The 15,871-nt window shown below is 51.4% G+C and overlaps 1 pseudogene; it reads left to right on the top strand.

Moving 5' to 3' along the window:
* The first annotated feature begins 1,280 nt into the window (after nt 1-1,280).
* LOC142458572 (small ribosomal subunit protein uS5 pseudogene) lies at nt 1,281-2,190 on the top strand (annotated as a pseudogene).
* The last annotated feature ends 13,681 nt before the right edge of the window (nt 2,191-15,871 follow it).

Consider the following 15,871-nt stretch of genomic DNA (forward strand, 5'->3'; position numbering starts at 1 on the left):
TACCAATGTGAATGGAGGTGGCGGGGGTGGGGATGAGGAGTGGAGACACAAAGCCCATCTGTAGACAATTGGACATCCCCTCACAGAAGGGTCACAGGGAAGAGATGAGTCAGTCAGGGTGCAGTATAGCACTGATGAAACATATGACTTCCCTCTAGTTCTTTGGTGCTCCCCCCCGCCCCACTATCATGACCTCAATTCTACCTTACAAATCAGATTACACCAGAGCATGCACGCTGCTACAGATAAGAGCCCACAACACAGGGAATTCAGGATAGATAGACCCCTCAGGGCCAACAACGAGAATAGAGATACCGGGAGGATAAGAGGAGGTGTGTATGGGGGGGGGGGGGTTGGGGGAGAAAGAGGAATCGATCACAATCACAAGGATCGACATATAACTCCCTCCCAGGGGGACGAACAATAGAAAAGTGAGTGAAGGGTGACAGAGGGCAATGTAAGATATGAAAATAATAATCTATAACTTATCAAGGATTCATGAGGGAAGGAGGGCTAGGGAGGGAGGGGGAATAAATGGGGCTCAAGTCGAAAGAAAATGCTTTGGAAAGGATGATGGCTACTTATATACAAATGTGCTCGACACAATGGATGAATGTATGGATTGTGATAAGAGATGTAAGAGCCCCCAATAGAAGTATTTAATTAAAAAAGGAAATAAGATCCACTAATCATATGGGCAGATTCTTAGTATCATTAGTCATAAAAGAAATGCCAATCAAAACTACGAGACGCCACTGCTCACCACCAGAAATGCTGACCACACGCCTGATAGCACCAGATGCCGGCAAGAATGTGGAGGAACTGGGACTCTCGGACACTGCGGACAAGGTGTCGTGTGGGACAACCATTTTGAAAAAATGTTTCTCCTCTGACCTTGAAAGTTCCCTCCTAGGTACTTACTCAGGATGTGAGAGAGAGAGAGAGAGAGAGAGAGAGAGAGAGAGAGAGGACATACTGTACACTCCTGTTTCTATAAAATTCTAGAAAATGCAAACTAACTTGCAGTGATGGGAATCAGATCAGTGTTTGCCTGGAGACGTGTGTCAGGTGCGGGGTGGAGGGAGGGGTTGTCAAGGACACAAGGAAACGTTCAGGGGTGATGAATACGTTTATCATCTCCGTTGTAGCGGTGGGCTCATGGGTGTGTGTGTATGCTTCAAACTGTGCACTGTAAATACGTGCACTTTGTCATGCCTCAAAGATGTCTCAGTGACGTAGTAAAAACACAACAGTGGCTTCTTTTGCCGAGAAAACACCAAATGGCGGATGACGCCGGTGCAGCCAGAGGACCTAGAGGACCTGGAGGCCCCCGGGGCCCGGGAGCCAGAGCTCGTGGCGGCGGCTTCTGCGGCTTCGGCAGCGGCTTGCGAGGATGTGGTCATGGCCATGGACGAGCCCGCGGAGCTCACGGGGGCAAAGCCGAAGACAAGGAGTGGCTCCCTGTCACCAAGCTGGGTCGTCTGGTCAAGGATATGAAGATCAAGTCCCTGGAGGAGATCTGTCTGTTCTCCCTGCCCATCAAGGGGTCTGAGATCACTGTCTTCTTCCTGGGGATGGCTCTCAAGGACGAGGTCCTAAAGATCATGCCTGTGCAGAAGCAGACCCCAGCCGGCCAGCGCACCAGGTTCAAGGCCTTCGTTGCCATCGGGGACTACAATGGGCATGTGGGCCTGGGTGTCAAGTGCTCCAAGGAAGTCGCCACCGCCATCCGAGGGCCCATCATCCTGGCCAAGCTGTCCATTGTCCCCGTGCAGCGAGGCTACTGGGGCAACAAGATTGGCAAGCCCCACACGGTCCCCTGCAAGGTGACCGGCCACTGTGGGTCTGTGCTGGTGCGACTCATCCCTGCCCCCGGGGGCACTGGCATGTCTCAGCCCCTGTGCCCAAGAAGCTGCTGGTGATGGCAGGGATTGATGACTGCTACACGTCGGCTAGGGGCTGCACAGCCACCCTGGGCAACTTCGCCAAAGCCACCTTTGATGCCCTCTCCAAGACCTACAGCTATCTGACCCCTGACCTCTGGAAAGAGACCGTGTTCACCAAGCCTCCCTTCCAGGAATTCACTGCCCATCTTGTGAAGAGCCAACCAGAGTCTCCGTGCAGAGGACCCAGGCTCCAGCGGTAGCTACACACAGTCCATTTTATACAAAATGTCATAAAGTGAATTGAGCCTGAAAAAACAAACACACCAGTGACAGCAAACGTACCAGATTGCTCTCTTGTAAGTTGTGCCATTTACTCTATGTCAAATCTACTTCAATAAGGTTGCAAAACATACAGTATTCTCTTTTTTTGTTTTAAACTCACACTGAGGAGCCTCCCATCTTCGCAAAGTCTGCTCATAAGACTTTCAAGAGATCAAGAGATTCCTGACCAACAAACAAAAGCAGAATCGTGTCATTCCCTCAGTGGATTCAGATAAAAGCTAGTCCTGAGATCAGACGCTGGAGAAGAACCAAGCTGGGTCTGTGAGAAGTCACATGGTGGCGACACACAGCGTGTCCCTAGGTTCACGAGCATTCTGGGGTGGCGAGTTGGCAACGTTGGCACCACACGCTCAATTGCACCTGTATTTGCAAACATCTAGTTTCTTCCTTGGTTTTTTGGCTCCCAACATAAAGAGGCTGACAGATACTGACTCTGTGAAACCTTTGGTTTGAAACAAACAAAGTCCTTGTGACTTGTGCATGTGACCCTATGTAAACTCGGTTTCAACAAGGTAAAGCAAGACGTGGTATGCTTTCTCCCTGCTCCCCAAATTGTACTTCCTGCCTGACCCAGGCCCCAGGGCATCCTTCTTTCTCCTGGGAGCACACCCTAGAGAATTCCCACACGGCAGCACTCCCACACTGCAGCCCTGTTGACCTACCTGGGCCACGTGGCTTCTTTACCGGCAAACTCAGCCCATCTTCTTTGGGGGGCCCAGCTCAGACAGCATCCTTCTCTCTCCCGGCATAGAGCTCCCAGGGCTCACGGCCGACTCGCTAGACACTGGCAACAATCATCAAGGCAGCTGGCACTTGGCGTTACCTACTTGTGCCAGGCCCTGCTGTATAAGGATCATCTCATTGCATCCCCACAACCAGAACTCAAAACTCTGCCATGGAGTCGCTGCCGGCTCGTGGGACAGTGGTGCCCTCCACAAACCCGAGGCCTAGGGTGGCGAGAGCCACACAGAGGCGCATAGCCGTCGGAGGGGTGAAGAGCATCCGCAGCCCACTTCCTACTCCCCCAAGATGTGGCATCTTTGGAGTTCCTAAAAGGCCAGGATACCTGAAAGACAGAAAGCAGGCCCACCTGAAGGATTTCCAGAGCAGGAAACAGCTGGAGAAGGTAGACAGCAGAGGTAGGTGAACAGGCTCCAGGAAAACTGTTGCCGAGGGCTTTTTATTCTCATTATAAAACAGCCCCACATTTGCAAGCTGGACCCCTTAGGAGAAAGAGCAGGTCGACAGACTCAGACTGCTTAGTTTGGGCCCACTAACCACAAGATGAGCAGTTTGAAACCACCAGCTGCTCCCCAGGAGAGACATGAGGCAGAGTGGCAGTCTTGGAAACCCACCGTGGGCAGTTCTCACTGCCCTCAAGGCACACTGTGAGTCAAGATGGACATAATGGCAGTGAGCTTGGGCTTTTTTGCTTCTGAGTTTAGCCAGTGACCAGTTGAGGGGACCTGCCCACTGCCAGCTAAGTGCTGAGCTGCTGACCACAAGGTTGGAGGTTGAAACCCACCAGTCATTCTGCGGCAGGAAGATGAGGCTGTCTTGCTGCCGTCAACAGTTACCCTACAGAGAGTCACTGCGAGTCAGAATGAACTAGATGGCAGGGAACAGTTGGGAACCACTTGGCTGCTAGTGAAAGGTTGAGGGTTTGAATCCACGAAGAAGCTCCTTTGGTGATCTAGTCCCCAAAGGTCGCAGTCATTGAAAGCCCCATGCGCAGTCCTGCTCCCAATCACTTGGAGTGGCCGTGAGTCAGACTACGTTCCTTAGCTAGGTTGTTAACAAGTCTGTGGGGCAGTGTCCCCCCGCCCCCCATCCGATGAAAGGACCAGGTTTTGTGCTCCCTGCAGAAGGGCGTGGTACTCGGGAGGGAAGCGGATCCAGGTGGGAAAACTGGCTTCTCCACTTTCCGCCCTTGTGACTGACCTCACCTCTCTGAGCTTCGGTTTCCTCATCTGCAACGTGCAGGGATAATAATAGTGTGGCTCTCACCAGGCTGCTGCGAAGATTGTATGTCCGGAGGCCTGATCCCGGGCCCATCAGGAGAAGCCGCTGCCAGTCGCGTCCTGCAGGGCGTGTGCAGAGCATCGGGGACAAGCCCCAGCCAGGGAGGTCCCAGGTCCCAGTCTAGGGAATAACGTCTGGAGAAAACACTCATCACATCACATTAGCAGGCATTTCACAAGGTTACAATCAGCCTGATCTTCACAATGTAACTGCGCTGTAAAGAGGCAACACAGAGAGCTTGGCCCTGGATCTTATGGGGGAGGACGGGGGCTTGTTTATGAGCAGGTCCCTGGTTCGTCCGGCAGGAGCTTTAGCTTCCCTGAGCTCCAGGATGTTAGGAGCATCCCACCCACACAGTGACATAAAACAAACCCCGGCCAAACTCACTGCCATCAAGAAGTCGAATCCTACTGAGGTAGTTAGTTTATTGTGCCAACCTGGCCGATAAACACATGTGGGGTTAATTGAAAGGCAGAGGGATAAATGGCTTGGTGAGCCTCGCCTTTGGAGTTTTCAGGTCTCTTGCTTTCTGATGGTTGAACCAGGGTACAGCTGCCTTAGCAGTTCCCTGCTTTAGCTTGCAAGGCTGACTTCCTGCAAGACGTCCCCAAGGAGAAGCCACATGGACCTACTCCGGTGTAGCCCTGGGTGCTGGAGCAGCCGTGTGGACACTCCTACCAGCGCTGAGATGCTTACACGTTCACTGATTCGGCTTTCCTCCTGCAGTCGGCATCATTGCGTCTGTTTTTTGAGATGTAGGAGGACTTGTGGATTGGTGTCAGACATATGGGTTAATATTGGACTTGTGGGCTTGGGCAGCACTGGGTTGGGATGTTTTCTTGATGCACACTTAAACTTTACATAAAACTCTCTTATACATGAGTTGCTGTGGATTTGTTTCTCCAAAGTACCCAGACTAACTCACCGACTCAGAGCAATGTGGCTTCTTGCAGAGGACACATCTGTACACCTGTGTACACACAAGAGCTCTGAGCATCAGGCGGTCACAAGACAGGCCTTCTTCCGAGGGGTCATATGGAAAAGGGTGTGGGGAGGGAATTTTTATTGTCGAGCTGTCACATGGGCCTAAAGCTCCTCCACGTTGCATTTGCCAAGCCAGTTGTACCCTGGTGCGGCGCTGCCTCATACTGCTGTTCCCGATTTTCCTAACTCCTGGAAGTGCCTGTGGGCTCCGTGGCCCAGTCCTTGAATGTTCCCTGTTCCAGGTCCTTGGCCTGTCCTGACTCACAGTGGCCAATGACTGCCCAGCTCTGAGCGAACCCTACCATGTGTCCACCTGCTCCTCCCTCCCCTCCCCCCTTCCCTTTGGCCTCCCTCTGCTCTTCCCTATGAAGTCGTTCTGTCTGCCAGACCGTGGCCCCCTGAGCCCTAAAGGATGGGAGCCAAGCCTCTCACCGAGGCCTATGGCAGGCACTCGGGCATTAACGATTACTCTTTTAAGAAAGCCCAGGAGCCCTGGCGGTGCAGTGGTGACACCGTGGGCTGCTGACCTCAAGGTCAGCAGTTGGAAACCACCAGCCATACCACGGGAGAAAGATGGGGCTTTGTGTCAGCATCGACTCGATGGTAGCGAGTTTGTGGGGTCTTTCTGGTTTGGGGTGGTTTTAAGAAAGTCAAGGAGCCCTCGTGGGGCTGCTGCGTCAGTGCTGGCCTGCTAACTGCGAGGTTAGCAGTTCAAACCTACCGGCCGCTGCTTAGGAGAAAGCTGAGCCGTCTGCTCCCTTAAAGATGCACAGGCTTGGAAACCCTTCATAGGGGCTCAGTGAATCAGCACCAACTGGATAGCAGTGGGTTTGGGCTTTATGTGTTGGCTCAATGGGCTCAAACATAAGACGAATGGTGGTCATCATGCAGGAGGGCAGTGCTCCATGGTATTGTGCATAGGGGCGCTGTGGGTCGGAACCGGGACCCACTGCACGGTACCTAGCCACAACCGCTGAAGAGAAAACTAGTTGACGGTAGTGGGCTTGGTTTGGTTTGTGGTTATCTAGGACGACAGAAATCAGCTGAGCTCCGGGAGCCTGGAAGCAGGAGCCCCACCCCGCAAAGCCCGGCCCACCTTCACCACAGCTTAGTCACTCGGCAGGCGGCAGGCGGGGTGGGCCCAGCAGCACTGCTGTCTTGGGCAGACTCTGAGTCACCAGTTGGTGAGGGGCAGCTGCGGCTGAGCAGGAAGCCAGGGCTGACACGGAATGTTGGGCAGGAGCTGGTGAGCCTGAAACCCTCCCGCCGGCTCTGGCAGAGCATGGGGGGGATTTGCTAGGACTGGGGGGTAAGAGGAGACTTGGCCACAGGTAACCACGACACAAGGGTTCTTGACAAGGGGCACATGACAGACATGTGCCAAGTGCCAGGACGATTTCTGGCTGCTCTAATCATTTCAGCCGGGCCGTCCTTTGTTACCATGCATCAAAAGCCTCAAAAGGGCATCTCTCCCAGCAATTCCACTTCAAGGTAACAAATGTCCAGCTTAACGGAGCCATAAGCCAAAGCCATTGCTGGTGAGTCCACTCCGACTCCTGGTGACTCCCGATGTGCCCTAGGGTTTTCTTGGCTGGAGTCTTTATGAAGACAGCACCAGGCCTTTCTTGCGCAGCTCCACCGAGTGTGTTCAAACAGCCATCACTTAGGTTCCTAGATGAGCGAGGGACCGCACAGAGCTGTGCAATAAAATATTATACAACCATTAAAAATTAGTAGGGTGAGCAGAGCGGCCAGGCAACCCAGCTGCGAGAAATCCCTTGGTGCCTCATGGACTGCAGGCATCCAGCTAGCACCCTCTCCCACAGCCAGGATGCCCAAAAGGAAGTCAGCTCAGCCGAAGGGGTGGTGAAGGAGGAGCCCAAGAGGAGATGGCGGGCGAGGATGTCAGCGAAACCTGTGCCTGCAAAAGTGGAGACGAAACCAAACTCGGCAGCAGGAAGGGATGAAGCCTCAGCCCAACCGGGCCAGCCCCAGGGGGAGGGGAGCCAAGGGCAAGCAGGCTGAAGCCGCGCCCCAAGAAACAATAGACAGTCACCTGCCGAAAATGAAAATGGGAAAACCTGGAGAGTCCAGCTTCTGGGGTGAAGCAGGAGACAAGGAAACCGAGTCTGAGGAAGGTCTAGCTACCATGTCTTATCAGTGGGCCCTGGTTTCTCCCTTCTTGTACAATCCAGAGAAATATTTTTATCAATTGTTTTGTAAATGCAAGTTTTTTTTAGTAGCTCTAAAAACCTCTTTAAGAAGGAGGAAATCCACTTCACTTCTTTTTTTTCAAGTGAAAATGCTCTTTTTGAAAGACATGAAATCATTTACTGGGTGTTTATTTTTCCTTTTTTTTTTTTTAAATTGGGGCCTCTTACAGCTTTTGTAACAATCCAGACATCAACTGTATCAAACATATTTCTACATATGTTGCCATCATCAATTTCTAAGCATTCACTTTTGTATTTTGAGCCCTTGGTGTTAGCTCCTCTTTTTCCCTCCTTCCCCCTCTCCCACGCTTGCGACTCCTTGATAAATTATTAATTATTGTTATTTTCCTATTTTGCACCGGCCACTGTCTCCCTTCACCCATGTTTCTGTTATTCGGCCTCCTCGGCAGTGGTGGGTGTTTATTTTTGGTACAACCAGAAAATTGAAGGATATTGAATGTGGGAAGATCTGATGATCTTGGAGGTCAATGTAGCATTCCATGGGATGGGCGGAGTTATTAAGTAACACACTTAATGGCAATGTGGAGTCATTGTCATACATTTGTATGACTTGAGCGTTTAGAACATTGTTTCCATGTTGTTGCTTTGAGTAGGATTGGGTCTGAAAACCATTCCATTAAGGAGGCTTTCGACATGCAGGCTCTGCTTTCCCCATCACCTTGTGAGGTGCTGTGAAGGGCGGCCCATGTAGGGGTGCAGGGTGTGGTACGGTTCATTGTGAGTTAGTGGGACTTAAATGCTGATCGCTTATCAACATTTAAAGATAAGGGTACTTGATGACCTCTTTTAAAAAGTGCCTCCCAATGTAAAGCTGTACCGATCTCCAAGGAACCAATAAGATGCAGTCGATGCTTAAAAGACCATCAGCGAATGATTGTTCGTTGTCCCTGGAAGACACCGTGAAAAGCCGGAACCAGGGGCCCGGCGCATCTCAGGTGTGCTCAGGTGGATGGATGCACAGGACTGGGCGTGGAAGAGTAGTGGTGGCGGGGCAGGGGCACAGCTCTGAAGGAGGCCGAGTTGGAGGGAGGGGGCCTTATCTTCCTTTCACTTGCTGTGCAAGTTAGACACGTGAACTCACCGTTCTGAGGAGCCCTGCCCAAAGGGGCCTTCTTCCCCTCACCGAGTTGTGGTGAAGGCTGAAGGAGGTGGTGGCTGGAAAGGTCGTAGCTGGGCCCAGCCTAGGCTGGCAGTGAATGGGAGTGTTTGTGATCTCTGCCATCCTTACCCACTGCTGGGTCCACCCATAGAATGCCGAGCCGGGGAGGTGGTGGGCACCCTCCCCTTCCCTGGAGATACGCAAGTACAAACTCCGCCAGGCCGAGAGATGATAGAAGGGCTTTGCTGGGGCCTGAGTATGGGCATAATCTATGAATACACCTGGACTAGGGGGTTACATACTGGGCTGCTAGTCCCAAGGTCAAACCCACCAGCTGCCCCCAGGGATAAAGATGAGCCTATCAGCTCCGGTCAAGGTTTACAGCCAGAGAAACCCACAGGGGCATTTCTAGGTGGTCCATAGGGTCACTATGGGTCAGAATAGATCCGTTGGCTGCGAGTGTGTTTTTGTGTTGGTATGAATACCTCTGCTCAGGCCAGCGCTTTGCACACCCGAGGTGCCCTCCCAAGCGCCTGTCATTCATCATAAATGAGGGCAGTCCTTCTGGGAGAGGAAGGGCTAGTCGAGCAAATCACTATCTGAGGTGGTTAGTTTATTGTGCCAGCCTGGCCGATAAACACAGGTGGGGTTAATTAAAGGGCAGAGGGATAAATGGCTCAGTGAGCCTCACCTTTCTAGTTCTCCGGTCTCTTGCTTTCTGATGGTGGGACCAGGGTACAGCTGCCTTAGCCAGTTCCCTGCTTCAGCTGGCAAGGCTCACTTCCTGCAAGACATTCCTGAGGAGAAGCTGCAGGGACCTACCCCGATGCAGCCCTGGGTGCTGGAGCAGCCATGTGGAGACCCCTGCCAGTGCTGAGATGATTACACGTTCACTGACTCGGCTTTCCTCCTGCAGTTGGCTTCATAGTGTATGTTTTTAGAGATGGAGGAGGATTTTGTGCATTGGTGTCAGACATATGGGTTAATGGATTAATGTTGAGCTTGTGGGCTTGGGCAGCACTGGGTAGGGATGTTTTCTTGATATGCACATGCCCTTTATGTATAAAACTATCTCTTATACATATGAGTTTCTGTGGATTTGTTTCTTTGAAGTACCCAGACTAATACAGATGAGCCTTTCAGCTCCTGTCATGGTTTACAGCCTGAGAAACCCACAGGGGCATTTCTACGCGGTCCGTTGGGCCACTGTGGGTCAGAATAGATCCATTGGCTGCGAGTGTGTTTTTGTGTTGGTATGAATACCTCTGCCCAGGCCAGCGCTTTGCACACCCGAGGTGCCCTCCCAAGCTCCTGTCATTCATCATAAATGAGGGCAGTCCTTCTGGGAGAGGAAGGGCTAGTGAAGCAAATCACCATCCACTCAAATATAATGGCGGCGTTAGACACGGCTGATCGTCACGGAGGAGGTCTGGAGGGGTCAGGCACCTGACCCAGTCTGGAGCACAGGGCATTCAAGAGGGAGGTGCAGGGAGGCTGTAGCTGACTTGGTGGGGCGAGATGGGGAAATGAGCTCAGCCTCTGCGAGGGTCAGTGTGTGCAGAGGTGCTGACGTCCGAAGGAGCATGGCCGTTTGAGGATGTGAAAGAAGACCAGGGGCACTGGCAGGGGGTGGGGGTGGGGTGGAGAGGGGCAAAAAGGAGGCTGGCAGAAGCCTCAAATGCCAGCTCAGGGTCTAGCATTATCTCAAGGACAATGGGGACTCTTAGAAAGTCTGAAGCATGTACACTGGTACAGACAAGATCTGGAAACACAGGGAATCCAGGACAGATGAACCACTCAGGACTAATAATGAAAGTAGCGATACTGGAAGGGTGAGGGAAAGGTGGGGGGAGAAGGGGGAACCGATCACAATGATCTACATATAACCCCCTCCCTGGGGGAAGGACAACAGAAAAGTGGGTGAAGGGAGACATTGGTCAGTGTAAGACATGAAAAAACAATAATTTATAAATTATCAAGGATTCATGAGGAAAGGAGTGGGAAAAATGAGGAGCTGATACCAAAGACTTAAGTAGAAAGAAAATGCTTTGAAAACGATGATGGCAACATATGTACAAATGTGTTTGAGACAATGGGTAGATGGATGGATGGATGGATGGATGGTGATAAGAGTTGTACGAGCCCCCAATAAAATGATTTTAAAAAGAAAATCCAAATCCAAAGGAGGAAATGGTATCAAAGCTTAAATTATAACAAACATTTGCAGAAGCCTCTGGGTAACTGTGGAAGTCCAAAATTCATCTGCAGGGCAGACGCATGGACCGTGTCCGGTGAATCCCCTGTGATGATCGTGGAAGGATGTGACGAGCCTTGTTATCAGACAAGGAACATTGTAACAGCATTGGCAGATGTCCTTAGATTAAAATGTAACAGCTGATAAAAAAAAGCTTGGCTGTGATATAGATGATGCTCTGTTAAGTTCATGTTTTACACAGAAAGTTTGAGTAAAGGTTCTTAAGAAAGTGAAAATGTTTTCAATAGCAACAGCAACAAGAATCTGAAGCGAGAGAATGACATGGTTGTTTTTGTGTGGTGGAACATTCTAGCCGACCACCCAGTGAGAAATAATTGGGAGGTGGGGCAAGGAGGCCTGTGAAGCCCTGGACAGCCAACCTAGATGGGAGTGAGAGGCCTTGGCCTTGGGTGTGGTGGTGGAGCTGGGAGAAGGCGAAGAGTTGACCAGCGGAAGAGCAAGAAGGGGCTTTGGCAACCGGAGGCCAGGTGGCAGATGGGCTAGGCTGTGAGCTGTATGCAGCCCCTTCTACCTTCCAACAGTTCAATAAGAGGGGCAGTCCAGGCTGGGCACCAGGGTCCTTTCCACACATGGGTCCATGTCAACTGGGTAAACAGAGGTGGACACATGAGAGTCCTTAAAAACAAAATCCTGATTCATTCACACACCCTGCTGTTTACAGAGGTGTTTATTTTTTTTCTCCAGGGCTATTTCAGGTCTGACAGGTTTGTAGAGAGAGCAGAGCTGGGGCTGGAGGCCAGCTGGGAGGGAGAAGGGGTGTTGGGGGAGGGACTCCTCCTCTTCCCACAGGACAAGGAAAGGGCCTGGCCTGAGGCTCCCACTGAAGGATCTTGCACATCCCTCCCCTACTCAGGGCCTCTGTCCAAGCTCAGGCTCAGACCTCCTAGACCTGCTCTTTCAACACAAGGTACTAACAGGCACTTCCTGGTCATAAATGGCCCACTTACACATACCCCACAGTTACTTAGGAACCAACCTCTAGAAAAACAAAGAAAAAATTGAGGCACGTACAATGGTTCATGTGACAAATGGGCGTCACGTGGTGATGCGCACACAAGCTTGCTATTATTGTTACTATAAGGTGGTATGATGCATCTGGAGGTGTTTCTTTGATTTTTTTAATGCATACGGAGGTACATGTTATATTATTTACTGGGACAAACAATTGTCTAAGTGATGTTTGCTATAAACCAAACCTAACTGTTCTGACTTACATAGAGATTCTGCTTTCAGGCAGATTTAGGAATAAATGTTCGTGATCTGAGGACTGGCTGTGGATTGTTCTTCAATGTCAGATCCCTTGCTCTAAGCCTGCTTGAGGGTGGGGCAGGCCTCTGGGGAGCTGTTTTGGCATCAGCCACTTCCTGACAAAGGGCTGATGAGTCATGAGCTGTAGGTGGCATTGGGCGAGGTGGGTAAGGAAGAAGTCTTCCCTCTCTGCTGGGACCATCCCTACCTTTTGTTCACAGCCCTGGCATCGTCCACTAGGCTCCAGAGCCTGAGCTGAGAGGCATGCGGGTGGGAGGGGGTGATGGAGAGAGGAGGTCATTCGGAGTCCTGGAAAGGCAGAGAAGCCTCCTTCCGAGAAGCCTGGCAGAGTTGAGAAATAATTGCTAGAGAAAGAACGTGTATAAATCTGTGACGAAAAAGACAGACACCCCAACAGAACCCCAGACAAAGGACATGAACACAAAATCCAGAGAGCCAATTATGGTGTGGACGCATATTTTGGTGTATTCAGAATCACAAAGCCATTGTCCATACAACCTCAAGAGGAAGGGCAGGAATTCACTAGAAGTGGGAATCGACGGGACGGCCGCGAGTCTGGCGTCTGAGTTGAGAAATCCTCCTGATGCCTAATTTCCTGCAATCTCTTCTTCTTCCTCACATGCGGATGACTATTAATTTTCCTTTTCTTAAGTGCACGCTCAGGAGCCCTAATAGGTCAGTGGTTGAGTACTCGGCTGCTAACCACAAGAAGCCCCCAAAGGCCTCGCTCCCATAGGGATGGACAGCATGGCAAACCAGGTAGGGCAGTTCACTCCGCCCTATAGCATTCTCATGGGGTCCACTCAAAGGCCAGGGGTTTGGCTTTTGAGAGAGAGAGAGAGAGAGAGAGAGAGAGAGAGAGAGAGAGAGAGAGAGAGAGAGAGAGAGAGGGAGAGAGAGAGAGAGACACACACACACACACACACACACACACGAGTTTCATTTCCTCTCCCACCCAAAGATTATAACTGACGTGTCAGAAACATAAAGTGGTAAAGAACTAAAAACTTTAAAAGAACCTTACATCTTCCCAGGACAGAGGAAGAAAACCAAAAGCCTGGATGCTCAAGGGGCCTCCCTTCCTGGTCCCACCGATCCACAGCAGGGCCCTCCCTCCTCTCCCGTGGGGAGATCTCGGCCAGCCGTCTGCCCAGGGGGCCAGAGGAGGAGTCTGTGATCTTGCCTTTGCTCACCCTGGGACCTTCACCTGGCAGGCCCTCTCCAGACCCCCACCTCCCGAAGTTGAAATAACGACGGCATATGCTGACGACGAAGTACCACTCTTACAATCTTCACGGCAGTTTGTTCTACGGTCACATGGGTGTGACAGCTCCAACCACAGAAGTTGCCATGAGGCCAGCAGGGGAGGAGGGGCGGAAAGCCCTGGGCAGACGTGCCTGCTCCATCAGTGGACATGCCACCACAGAAGACAGAGTGCTAAGCAAGGGCACCACGTTTGATAGACTCAAAACTCCAAGCCAACCGCTCTGCCGTGGAGCCGGATGCAAAGCGTGGCGACTGTCTAGACCGAGCAGCACTGTCTCTATGACAGACACGGTTTCTGGGGAGTAGAAAGCTTCATCCTTCTGCTGGACGAAAGCGGGTGGTGGATTCTAACTGCTGACCTTGTGGCTCACAGGCCAAAGGGTAAACCCTTGCAGGGTGATGGATCACTTTTATCTCCCCTTTCTCAAAATGACCTCTAATGTGCATCAAATGACTGCAATGGACTATGCCAGGAAGTGCTGCGGCCCACCAAGGAGATTGGATAATATGCTAATCATGCAAATAAGGTGCATGGCACCCTGGTAGGGGTGGGAGCATGTAAATAAAGTATATGGAACCTCATGCCATCCCAGAGGTAGATGGGGGTGGGGCTGGGTGGGGGGGGTTGCCTGACTACCACCAAGAAGAAGAAGTAGAGGTGAAGCACATCCTTTGGAACTGGGGTCCCTGTGCTTAGAACCTCCTAAACCCAGGAGACAGAAAGCTTGTGGTAGTTGCATGATTTTATGCCAACTTGAAGATCTATAAAAAACATGTCACTCAGGTCACAGCCTGATGGTGCCTCCTGGTGGGTGTGGCCTTCTCATAAGGAGGATCAGAGGAACTGCCCTGTCTCTCTGCCTTGACCTTCCTACTGGTTAACCCCGAGAGATGCCGGAGGGATGCCATGTTTCAGCTGACATTGGATCCACACGACTCCGTACCCACCGGCCTGTGATCTTCCTGCATTCTGCATCATTGCATGTGGCTGCTTGAGACTGAAGCGGGACTCATGGACTAGTAGCAGACCTATGGGCTTGAGTTGGACTGGGTTGGGATGTGTTCTTGGTGTATAATTGCTTCTGGATATAAAACTCTTTTTTGCACATGTGTGTCACTGGATTTGTTTCTCTAGTCGCCCTGGCCTCACACACAGTTGTAACACAGAAGGGAGGCAGAGAAAAGGGATGGCAGAGGCAACAGTACCAACAGACTGGCAGGAGATGGTTCAGTGAACTTCCCAGCCCATGGAGCCAGGAAGCGGAGAGCCAGGAGGCTGGCAGGTGGAGTGGCAGCCTCTGGGTACTTGTTGGCAAACCTAGAGAGTGCTTTGTGACACTTGCCCTAGCCGGGCGGAGGCTGGGCCAGCCCAAGAGGTCCAAGGTCAGGGAAAGGTTTTATCCTGAGTCTTTCCTAATCCTGAATTGCACCTGCTACTTCACACTGTGTGGGTGGTTTGGGAGTTGTATGCCCACTGCAACGAACCCCGTCCAGCAGAAGAGAGAGAAGAACGTGGGAGGGACTGTCAGTCGCGGAGCTGGTGAAAAGGTTGAGGATGGAGGTATGTATGTCTGATCTTAGCTTTAGAGGAATCAACCTTAGGCTATTGATCTGGATTCGAACACTGCCCTTGTCTCCGGGACAAGGGTCACAACCATGTACTCAGACATACCAAGGATCAGGAAGATAAGGCCTGTGAGAACTGGACCTTCCCAGACAGTTCCTCTGAGAAGCCTTCTCTGACTCCTGTATCCAAGGCACCTCCCCCCCACCTGTAATCCTGTTCCATCTCCTTTGATCTGAAGTCACCGCATGCACTTACTGTCTTTCTCTCCCTCCCTCTGCCCCTGAAGCCTTTGGCAGGAGAATAAACCTCCCCGAGGACAGGCGCTGCGGGTCAAACTTGCCAGTTTTCAATCAGCTTGATTGAAATATAACTTGCACAGAAGAAAATGCATCCATTTGAAGTGGCCAGTTCGATGTGTTTTGACAGATACTTGTGTGTAAACCTGCCCCCTCCCACCCACACACACTCCAAATCTAGGTCCCTACCCATTTCCATCCCTCATAAATTGTTCTCCCGATTTTTGAAATTCAATGTATTTCATTCCCTTCATTGAGTGTAGCCACAGCAAACGCCAGGGGTCCTCAAACTTTATAAACAGGGCCAGTTCACTGTCCCTCAGACCATTGGAGGGCCGGATAAATGTCCTCAGCAGGCTGCATGTGGCCCACGGGCCGCAGTCTGAGGAGCTCTGGCAAGTGTGATGATTTCTACATGTACAACTCAGTAACAGTGGCTATCCCCTGATTTGTTGCAGTCAATTTCCCTCCTTCCCCAGCCCTAAACAAATCTTGAGTCTGGAAGTGGAAGGGGGAGGACCCCAAGGTATGGGCCCCCAGGTGCCTTTTCACTTTACAGTTTCCCATGCCTTTTCACTTTACAGTTTCATCTGCCCCTCCCACTCGGAGCTATGGCTGCTCAGATAGGCTC

The sequence above is a fragment of the Tenrec ecaudatus genome, chromosome 10 (assembly GCF_050624435.1).
Source record: "Tenrec ecaudatus isolate mTenEca1 chromosome 10, mTenEca1.hap1, whole genome shotgun sequence".
Lineage (NCBI taxonomy): Eukaryota > Metazoa > Chordata > Mammalia > Afrosoricida > Tenrecidae > Tenrec > Tenrec ecaudatus.